The sequence below is a fragment of the Labrus bergylta genome, chromosome 1 (genome assembly GCF_963930695.1).
Source record: "Labrus bergylta chromosome 1, fLabBer1.1, whole genome shotgun sequence".
In the NCBI taxonomy this organism is placed as follows: Eukaryota; Metazoa; Chordata; class Actinopteri; order Labriformes; family Labridae; genus Labrus; species Labrus bergylta.
The window spans coordinates 19,004,929-19,016,948 of record NC_089195.1 but is presented as its reverse complement, the minus strand read 5'-3'; positions in this window follow the sequence as shown (position 1 = coordinate 19,016,948).

Genomic DNA, 12,020 nt, shown 5'->3' with positions numbered 1-12,020 from the left:
GAAACTCTGGAAATATAAGATAAATAAGTTGAGATCTTGATACAACAACAACTTGAAATCGCTGGTTAATGCGGGAAAAAGGGAGTAAATGAAATGTTCATATGCATGCCCACTTATGTACCACAACTTAACACATCTTCTTTCTCATTCTCAACAGCCTCTGCTCCCAATTCTGCCCCATGACCTCCCCTATGTCTGATCTTTCTCTGCTTGTCTCCTTACCATGTTCATCCTCAACACAATTTCACTTCTCTTCTAATCTCCCTCTTTCGGTTTTTGTCATTTCTCCTCACCTCTTCCACCTATCATTTGCTGTTTTTCCTCCTCTGATCTCCTCGTAAGTCTTTTTTTTTTCTTTTCACTCCATAATTTTTCTCCTATTCCTTGTTCCTCTTCTCGTCTCTTCTCCTTTTTTCCCCCCTCTGCATTAACAGAAGGAGATGGCTTAAGCATCTGTGTCATCAGTGAGGATTAATGTTCTAATAATATTCACAGATGTCATTTCAAAACTCCCCATTTGTTTATTTTTGCTCTCCTTCCTCCCCAGGAGCTCGCCTGCTCTCTGTCGTCTTTTTGTCTCCTTTTTTTCCCTCTTGTCAATACATCACAGGACTAATCACAGGCTCATCACTGACTTCAAAGCAGCCACTTAAGAAACGCCTGTCTCATTCGAGTGTGACTCACACACACACATGCTCCTCTCCAGCAGCAGCAGCAGTGTTTTTGAGTCATTCTTAATCAGGATAATTACACAAGAGGAACTAAATGAGTGAAGTGTTGAGTGAAAAAGAGGGCAGGGCAGCAAGAATTAATAGTGAATGAAAGAAAAGAGACAACATCGTGCTTCCTGACACATTCATTCATTTGCTTATTATTTAGCTGCAGTCGTTGTTTGTTTACTCATTAAGGATAATCCAATTACAGCACTTAAGAGCAGCTTAGGAAGGAGCGTACATCCACACAAACACGTCTCAGAGTCGGTCCAGTCTTGGAGAGAGGACAGGTTGTGGTGGGGTCTGTAAAGCCAGCAGCTTCCACCCCTCCCTGCAACTCCAAACAGGGTTTCAGGAGAAGCATGCCAGGGGCTTGGGGCGCTGAGACCATAGCATGCCTCCATGGCTGCTCCGAGTTGGCTCCGGAGCTGGTCAGTCGCCTGCCTGCGGCCCCCCTACGGTGCTTTCCTGTCGTGTGTTGGCTGACTGGTCCCCTTGTGCACATATGCCCACTTACACTGTGTTCCTCTCTAATTAGCTGCTCTTGTCTACACCGGCGCACAAGCTTCCTTAAAACAACAATGACCATAATCACAATAAGGCCATTTTCCTCCGCTGTCACAGTCATGGTGGGAAGCTTTATACTAAGCTCTTATAATGTCACACTGCTTTGTTGTAAATCATACATTTAAAGGAATCTCACTGTTGTTGTCATCTCACTTTCTGATTAAAAATACAGTGTATAGACTCATTAGGTACCAACAGGCAACAGATAACAGCTATTTTAGTTTTGAACAACTTTCAAAGTAATATTAAGTGATGCGAACATCACTGCTTTAACGTTTTAGGACATGTATCATATAGCTATTTCCAACATTACCACTTGCTAGGAAGTTGCCTTTCCTTTTATTGTAGCTTAATTAACAATATTCTCATGAACAACAATATGTGACTGAAGCTGTTTTCACATATGCACTCCTGAAAGTTCCTGAAAAAACCTCAAAGAGAGAGACTGTCCCTGTCAGAGAGGTTGGGGGGTGGGGGGGTGGGGGGTGTCTCAGGAGGCAACACGTCATCTAAAAAGAACAGCATGGAAGTGGAAGACGATGCAACAGAGTCTGCTTTATGACACTATAATGAGAGTTTTTGTCCTCATACAATTCAACCTGTACTTTGACAGGATCCCAATTTCAACAAAAGACAGATGAAGAAAAAACATAATAATAAGATGATTGAATAAGATAGGATGTATGTTTATAAGATTATCCTTATTATTATGATGTCTTGCTTTGAAATATTGAACCAATTTCTCTCCAGATTTTCACTTTCCTTTGTTTTTTCACTGTTCACTGTTACTGGCCAAGCTGGAAGCAGTGTCGTAGAAAACAATTTGTCAGATTCTTATTCTCAAATAACATTATGGAAGTGTTTCAACTTCCCAACTTTATCCATCGTTAGCCAATACGTGAATGTTTTAATATCCATTGTCATTCATTTACATGAAAGGAATGATAAAAAAAACACTTTTAGTTGGCAAGGAACTCAGACCTTGCCTAGTCTAAACACATTCAACTTGTAATTACAGCTAGGAAGTCCTTATAAGCAAATGTTTGCAGAAGTCCTTGAAAGCTAACATTAGCAGTTTTCTAATAGTAAGGGTCATTGTTCATACAACTTGAAATATGGCCATACGTGCCCCTGGCTTTTGACAATCTTGTGTCTTTTTATTTGATGAAATAAAAAACTTCTTGTCAGATATTATATGGTTTGTGACCTAATACACAACAGCAAAACATAGCTTGACCACAGCGTTTGAACTTTCCAGTCAGGGCATGATATAAGAAAAAAAAACGGCATGTGAATATGGTGAAAGCCTGTACTGGCATGTTCCCTTGTTGTAAACATGAATCCCCCTCACACCATCAGACGATAAGGAGCGTCCATTAATCCAGGTCGTGTGTGTTTTAGACTGGACTAATAATGAGGACGCTCATGGCTTCTTTAACATCAAACAAGCTCTGATAATGTGGAGGGCAGGGAGCCTGTGGGTGGAGGAATGCCTCTAACCTAATTTCTGTTGGTTTTTCGATGAGTCGTTTATTAAATCTATGAGATCCCTTCTGCTTTACCTCTACTCATTTTTCATTACTCTCTCACCCAAATTCTGTTATCTTATTTCTTGGTTAATTCTTCTTCCTGAGATAGAGGAAGAGAGCGAGGGAGGGAGAGGATGGGAGTGACTCTACTTTAGAGTTTGATCATTAATTATTAGTCTCGGGTTCCTCCGAGGAGAAAAGCTGATGACAGCTAATTAAGGATGAAGTGATGTAGTATACGCTCTCCCTCCCTCTCTCTGTTTTCTCCCCCCCTCCTTCCTTCCTCTCTGTCTCTCTCTCACCCTCCCTGCCCACCTGCCAAATCATTTGCCGCAGCTATAGACAGTTAATATCCAGAATAAATGTGGGGACGATGGCATCACACATTGTGTTTACCACATGCTTCAGTGATCTTTCAGCAGAGTGGTACTCATCCTAAGTATGGAGGAATTTTTGTGGGTATTTGTGATTCAAACATTGAAACTGTGGCCAGTGAGGTAATAGTAATGGGGTATTTAAAAGACAAGGGTGGTGTTATTGAACATTCATTTTGCGCAGCCAACAATTTGTCCATTAGTACACTACCAATCAAAAGTTTGGACACACAACAGTAACAGTATTATCAATAATACACTTTACTATATAATTATAATATAGCTACTGTAAGCTGTATCCAGGGCACACCTAATAAGAGAAGGGTCTTTCTTCATTTTTACTATTTTCCACATTCTAGAATCTAGAATAATAGTAGATATTAAAACAACTATGCCTTATTTTAGAGGTGAGACCGTGAAGGAGTCAGAAACAGGGGAGAGAGAGTGGGGAATGACGCACTAACCACCAGGCTACCATCGCCCCAGACAATCATTCTTGCTAATTTCAGAGATGAATGCAAGTTGTTTGGGATTAAAAGGAAAAAAAAAATGTGAGTGCATTCCTCCACATCCATCTTGGGATGTTATTAAGGTACGGAAGAAAATAAATCATTGGACTAGCAAACAGGGGTAGATAAAGATATGCTTAAAATTAAACAGGTCCTGAATTGAGACTTAAACTACATTCTGAATTATAATAAATGTTTCATAAAAATGTTGATGAATTCTTATGTGAGAGATTTGAAAATCAAATAATCAAAACTCACTTTTTTGACAACATTAGCAGACATTTTTTTATTATCTCAAACATATGTTAGGCATTTATGTACTGGATTTATTTTTTTCACAAATGTGGCGATATTTAAACATTTGAAATACAAAGCTCTTTGCTCATGGATTAACTCTGCTGTCCTGAAGAGCTGCTCTTCAATACCACACAAATATGCCCGTTTGCATGAAGTAATAGACGCTTTTTAAGTATTCTGTCTTTGTAATCAACTGTCCTACAATGCAACAAGAAATTAAAAGAGCTGGGGATGTACTTCCTCTTGAACCTACAAGCTAAATGATGTTAAACATATATGGGAAATGGATCTGCTTTCATTTCCTGTAAACATAAACCAATTACGGTGATGTGACTGTTTAATTTCTCTATATTTTTTTGACTGGCAGATAAAAATGGAACTCCTGCTTTTTCTTCTCTACCCTCCAATAGTGATGATGATGATGATGATGATGATGATCATAATGTTGATGATGATGTCTTTATGACATGTAACTGAGCAATAGGTGGGGAAGGAAGAGAGAGAGGGGAGAGATGTGGGGTGGGGTGTTTTTTTATTTTTTTAAGGTTTGTGGGTGGAAAGTGATGACACATTGACCACAGTTGGATCACAGCTACTACAACAAGACCAGCTGGACAAACAGAATGTGGACTCAAATCTAATTTGCTGAATAAGAAAAATAAACCTTGAATGATTTTAGATATTCAAAGAAAATATAAATAATGAGACAGGTCTTCATTTTGTTTTAGTTGTAATATTTTGATTCTCTACTTCTTTCCACAAACCAACCCCTTCTTTAGGAGTTGTGGTGAGTCCAGCTACAGCAACACCAGTGGAGGAAATCATTTGTGCCTCCAGGCGAGTCATTACAGAAGCAGAGTGTGAGATTGCTGTGACAAAACTCTGTCTCTGGCCTCACGACCAGCCAGAGACCAGCTCGCTTCTCCACCATCATTACTTCTTACCAACTCCCCTCTCCTCTCTTATTCTTTCCTCCCTCTCCTTTCATTTTCATTAAATCCTGTGTCCATTCAGACATTTATCTAACCTATTTCAAGTATTTTTTTCTTCGTTTTCGATCCATTTTCTGCACGATGTTGTCATGTCAGTGTCAAATAGAATCAAAAGAGCACCTCACCTTAAAGTACTAGTAAAGCTTAAAAGATACAAAGAATAACTTCAAACTATTTAAACTATTAATGTTAAATAATTGCCATATGTTTCTCCCAATATAAAACAGACATCATTTTTTGAACATTTAGGAATTGAGTGAATGCAACAATGTACAGGGGTTGAGACTCTATGAAAGATAAAGTGTAGAGTCCAAGGCTCAGTGAGAGGGTTAGAGGTCCTACACAAGCTAACAAGTGAAGAGTTGACTTAAGGGGGCATTTATAATATTTTGCATGCTAGAAAGCAACCTAGGAGAAGACTTAGGCCTGGAAGCAGTGTTGTTTGCTTTCAATAATTTGAAAATGGGAAAATCATTGGTTCTTGGGCTTATTATTTAATATATTTTGTATTTGATTCTGTTGTTTCTTTTAATGTCTTAATCACTATGAGTTGCTCTATATGTATAACCAGTTCTCTATTAATAAACCTGCCTTTGCCTGTTTACAGAATTGGGTTTTATGTGAAATACAATTTGGATCTTTCCGTTTTTGAAAAATCATTCAAATGTATTTGGAATTTGTTATCAACTAACTAGTTATTGAAACATTTAATTCAATCATTTAAGTAGCCTACAGTGTTTGATGTTACTTTGCTTACAACATTATTGTAAGCAAGACTACAAAACAACACTTTTCCTACTTGCAGAGTGTTTTTGCCCTCGCCGGCCAGAAGATGTCAGCTCTGCGTTGGGTAGTTGTCCGCAGCTACACACACACTGACAACACACACAAGTACACGACATTGTACAAAGCCGGGCGCTACGGCCCACTGATGTCCAGCTGCTCCTGTCGACACTCCGTTACAGCGTGTAATTCACCCTCACACACAACGGCAGCTGAGACCTGAGAGGAGCCCCATCCCCCCCTAACGCGCGCGCACACACACACACACACACACACACACACACACGCGGGCGCGCACACGAAACATACAAAGAAAATTAGAAGGGAGTGGAGAAAATAAGAGGTGGAGAACATAAAATGTTTAAAAATGTAAAAGAGTGGACAGAGAGCTGGGCATTTAAAGTGGGGAGAGGTGTGGGTGACGGACGTACCCAGACACACAAGGGAGGAGGAGGTGGGGGGGGGGGGGGGGGGTCAGTGTTTAAGTGGCCTAATCAAGGGAACACCCCTTCAAAGGGAGTGCTGGTGTGTGAGTGTGTGAGTGTGATTGCGCTCGCGTGTGTGTGTGTGTGTGTGTGTGTGTGTGTGTGTGTGTGTATTTGTGTTTGAGCGGGGTGGAAGGCTAGCAGACTGAGTCCAAGTTCCCCTGCAATTATCAACTTACCCATCCTCCACCCTCCTCTTCCCCCCTCCTCCTCCCCCATTCATCCCCTGAGAGACCCAAGCTGCTGTACCCATCAACAACTCATTCAGGCCTTAACAAAGCAGCGCCACGCCTACCCACATGCACACACACGCTTTAACACACACAATTTACAACTGTGTAGCCCAGTGGATGCTGCTAATTCCTACATGAGAAACATTTAAAAAAAAACATTTTCAAAATGAGAGGAAATGTATTGTCATCTCCTCGTTAGAAGATTCTTTTGTTTGATTTTTGTTTAAGTGTCGTCTTTGTCGTCTTTGTGGTCAATCCCCACATTCTACACAAATAAATCAATATTTAAAATGTATAAAGTATATTCCATTCATAATAAACGTTACTGCTTATTCATTATAGATATTCTGAATGAAAAAGGAAATTTAGGCGATGTTACAGAGATGCTACTACGAGATAGAGTCAAAATGATTTCAAAGAAGATGCTAAACTTTAATGTCTAAGATTTTAGCAATACATTTTTTAATTTAGTTTTATACAGAGGTTATTTTATTTATTCCCACGTAAAAAAATATTTAAATATAATATTTTAAAATAAGGGTAAATTTGGGTCACTGGTTGGAGTCAATAAATTAATATAAACAAGAAATATTACCTTTTTATTTATTTTTGAAACAAGAAAAATGTGACATTATTGTTTGGGGAAGTGAAATATCTAGGGATAATCCGTTTTTTAAAGATGATACCGACATTTAAAACTCTCCAAGCATTTTTGGGGAAATAGTTTAAGTTTTGCTTTTTAATTAAATATATACAATATATTGAACAATACATTTTTGGATGTGTTTTATTAAGCTTTTTTACAGCGCTCTGTAAACTAAACGCGTTGTTTTTAAAGGCTCTCAGCCCCTGTAAAATAAACTTTTTATGTGGGAACTAGTGCAGATCCTACACTTCTTTTATAGCTAGCTTTGGTTGTATGTGAAGCACAGGGGAACCTCAGTGTGTGTCTGAGTGTGTTTGGCCTGACGTGTGCCTCTCCACATGCTGAACATACCCTGAGGCCATCATCTCACCCTCAGCACCCCTTGTGTGGAGAACATGCAGCGTGTGGAAAATGTATGCATGTATGCCTAGGTGTGTGTGTTTGTGTGTGTGTGTGTGTGTGTGTGTGTGTGTGTGTGTGTGTGTGTGTGTGTACATTGGTTCTCTAAGCCTTCAGTAATAAGGTCGGCCGTGGTGCATCAGAGATAAGGCATTAGGCTGTTGACCTTAGACCTCCAGCTCTGTTTAATACGGAAAACCAGTCACTAACACCCGGGGGGGGGGGGGGGGGGGGGGGGGGGGGGGGGACTGCTTAATGAAATCTGTTTGTATGTGCCTGTGTGTGTTTGAGTGTAGTGTGTGTGTTTGTATGAATGCCTTAATTATTAAGCAGCTGTATTGAAAGTTTTGTCTTGCATAGTGAATTAGCTTCAATGACTCAATATCGAGTATCCCAGCAACCTTTGAGACCTCTAGAAAAGGAGAGAGTCCAGCCCCTCTCAAGGGGTTTCGTTTCAGGACCGGTGCTGTGCGTTGAGGTGAGCCCAACTATATGTAATAGTGCTCCACCTCCCGCACCAGCTCCTTCCCTACCAGAGAGGTGACGTTCAAAATCCCCATAACCACTCCACGCTGCTGGGGATTAGCCCAGGCCTGCCTACGCCTGTCACCCGGCATAGCTTGTACCCAAACCCCATGCCTCTCCCTGTGGCTGGTGGGCCTACAGGGCCGCGTCTCCATGTAGTTATTTCGGGCTGAGCCCGAACGGGCTCCATGGAGGTGAACTCGGCCACCAGAAAATTTGCCTTTGAGCTCTCCCCATGTCTGACTCTAGTGGGGTGCCCCAGTTTCCCTCGCTTCAGGGGTTCTTTTGGATTTTATTCTGTTCCCTTCTCTGGGACCAATTTGCCTTGGGAGACCAGGAGGTAGTTCTCCCGACAACACGGCTCCCAGGTTCCCCAGGACATGCAAACCCCTCAACAACGTGAAGGTGGCGATTATTGGATGGGGGACAATAACTAATCAGACCAATATCGCTTTTTTGAACAAGGCTGTTAGAAATGTTAATTTCTGCTGTTAAAAATGGGAACTTTTGAATGGGGTTTGTATTTGACTTCCAGGGCTCCTCAAGCAGTCACATGAAGAGCTGCAGTTTTTTGTTCTTCCACATCAGATGTATTTTTCAACGCCTGAGGTTGCCGCCTGGTCTGAACACCTCCACAGATACATAGTCTCCACTCATCACTTTCAAAGCGAGAAGGTTTGGCCCACTCTTAAAGCCGAAGCCCAAAACTATCAAATGATTTTCAATTTTTTTTAATTCTTACTCTATATCATTAAATAATCCTCTGATGATTAAATATGGGTGATTCTTTGAGCAGGTTACAATTTTGATCAAGCGAGTACTGGGAAATGTATTGATATGTTTTATTTCTCCATTCTGTTTCGAAACTGTTGGCTGACTGATTTTTTAAGGTAATATGCAATTTTTGTCATTTTGTTTTCATAAACAATTCTACAATAAAGAAAGTTCCATCCATCTGAACTTGTCAATAAGGACATTTATAGGGCATTGTTTCACTTCTGTCTGTCTTGTGTGTCAGGTAGTTAACCAGGACACTGAAGACATTCTACTGCCTCTCCTCCACTCCATTAGACTGTAAGTGGAGGCGGAAATGTATCAGATGTGTGTCTCTGGGTGTGTTGCTTATATATATACTGTATGTGTGAGTGTGTGTGTGTATTTGTGGTGCGTGGGGTGTCACTGGGGCTGTATTGGGGTCAGGTTGGGAAATATAGAAGCTTCCAGGCACTCAGAACGTAATTGAAAATCTATTTGGCTCAAAGTGAGGAGAGGGAAAGAAAGAGGGGAGAACAAATGAAAGAGAAGGAGGAGAAGAAGAAGGAGGAGGGCAAGACAAAAAGACAATAGCGAGGTGGGGGAGAAGGAAACAGAGAATGAGGGAGATATTATTTTAACAGGAGAAGCGTTAGATGGTGGAAGAGGTGGAGGGTGGAGGTGGTGAGGGAAGGACAAAGCAATGGTGGAGGATGAAGAGGCGTCACTTACGTCCTAAGTGGATAAAAACTCAAAGAGACGGCTGTGAACGGTTCATTTTTCTGTCTGAGGAAAGATTTCTTCTTTTTATTATCCGGATAATCTGTCCATCTCTGTACGTGTGTTTCTGTGATATCTCACTGTAACTGTGAATCTCTTTAACAAATGTGCATACAAATATACATTGTAATTTTATTAAACAGTTCAATTCAAGATAACGAAGTAAACTGTTAGTTAAAAAAATGAAACATTGTTTTTATGAATCGGTTAGGACAGTATTTTATATCTAATCACTATTCCCAATTTGAATCTATTTTTTTTAATAGATTGTTTTTATTTTGCTGATTTTTTCATGCCTTTATTAGAGCGACAGAACAGTCGTAAATCAGGGAGAGAGATAGTGGGGAATGAAACGCGGCAATAGAGTCATAAGGTCTGGTTAGAACCCGGGCTGCTGCTTCGAGGATTCCTCTGTACATGGGGTATGCAAACTGTCCACTAGGCAGCTGGCCTATAGTATCTTATTTAGTATTATAAGAAGGACACACGTGTTCTTTACGGGGATTAGTTGTTGACGATGAGTTAATAAACTTCTCCTACTAATGTTTAAAGTAATACAATATTTTTATGTTGTGAATTTGACAAATAACTGCAGTGGTCACGTGTGCAGAGTCTGTTGTTATAATATCTTAATAAAGGATCATAATTACAATCTCTGATCCAAATGTAAAAGCATAAACACCTGCTGTACCTTTTTGATGCTTCTACAGTTTTTATGAGTAGACTTTTTTTCAGATGCTTTTCAAATTGTTTAAAAGCCTTGAGATTATACGAGAGCTACAGTATGACACATTGAGCAACACATTCTCGCAAAAGTTGTCTCATTGTAAACATCCATAAACCACTTATCATTTATTGCATCACTTCACCTCAGCTGCATGTGCAATACTTTGAGCTTTTTGTACTGAAACTAAACTACTTATTGTTGTACATACTCATATGTATGTATATATATATATATATAACTTTTGTTTATTTACTCTTATATCTGTTGTTTTCATATCTCTTTATAATGCAAATTTAAGAGCAACTTATAGCTGGATCCCCCCTGTGGATAAATCAAGCATGATTAATATCAGCTCAATATTGCCAATTGAGCTGCGTTTTAAACTGCATTTCCCACACTCCCTGGACTGTGGCTAAAAGTTGAATGACAGTTAAAAAAGGACAGAGAAGAGTGACCTTGTAATGTTTTTTGGACGACAGATCAAGCGTTTGGTATGGATGCAAATGTGTTTTAGAGTTTGGAAGGGCAAATTCATGAAGACATTTAATTTTTCATATTGAGTAACCAAACGTAGTTCACAACATAAACTAAATTATCAGCTCTTCACAACTGAACTATGCAGCACTTTGTAGGAAACACATAAAAGTCCTTTGTCATCCATATCACACTTAATCATATCAAATAAGTGTTGCTCAATCAACACAGTTTGTGTTTTTGTGTTTGAAGCCTTTAATGATGTGCTGTTGACCTTCACAAGAGTCTGAGTTTGTGTTGTCATGTTAGCACTTAAATTAGTTGTGTAACCAACCATATTTAGTGGAACTGAAGAAGACATCTTGTGGTTTTATTTTTATGACCAGGAGTGACATTGACGCTACTTTTGAACCTACCAGAATCATGTTCTGGCTATAGACTGCATAGGACATGTTGTGAATAATTATTAATACTAATTTTAATATCTTTGTATTCTAAGTCATAAGTCACATTTGACATATTCTCCAATAAATCCACATTTGTTCACCCTTTGTTTAATAAATAAACAAGCTAAGAAAATAACCCAAGCAAACTAGAATCAACTCAAACACACAAACCAACAAAAAGGACATACTGCTGTTGATTTTTAGTTTTATATACGATGGTGTTAAATATCTTCACCACTATTACTAATCTGTACTGCAACGTGAGAACTTTTCAGAAAATCAATAACTTTACCAAATGTCTTCAACTTTAATTGAGCTTCCAAAAACTACAAATACCATACTATGTGCAGTAGAGCTTTGGTTATAATCAGACCACTAGTATCAGTATCAGACAAGTATCAAACCACTAATTAGAGGAGAATGGACAGAAAAATAACAAGCAAACTATAACATGGCTATGAACACATTTGCACTGTAGCGTTACTGTTTCTGTGTAACACTTCACCTCATTAAACCCACAAACACTGAATCTGTGAAAGTGAGCGGACAGGATGTGGGGAGGCAAAACAACGGATTTGGGGAAATCAGAGAGAGATGATTTTATTGTTTGCTGCTGTGAGCAGCTAAGAATTAGTGAGAAGATATGAAACCCTTGCAATGAATGGTTACATTTTGAGGTTTGAGGCTGACAGGACATCTTGTTAACTGGGATAAAGCAAAAGGGGCAGGTTAAAGAAGAAAGATAATGATGCACAAGTAGAAAAAAGTTCATTTAGAAAACAAAGTTA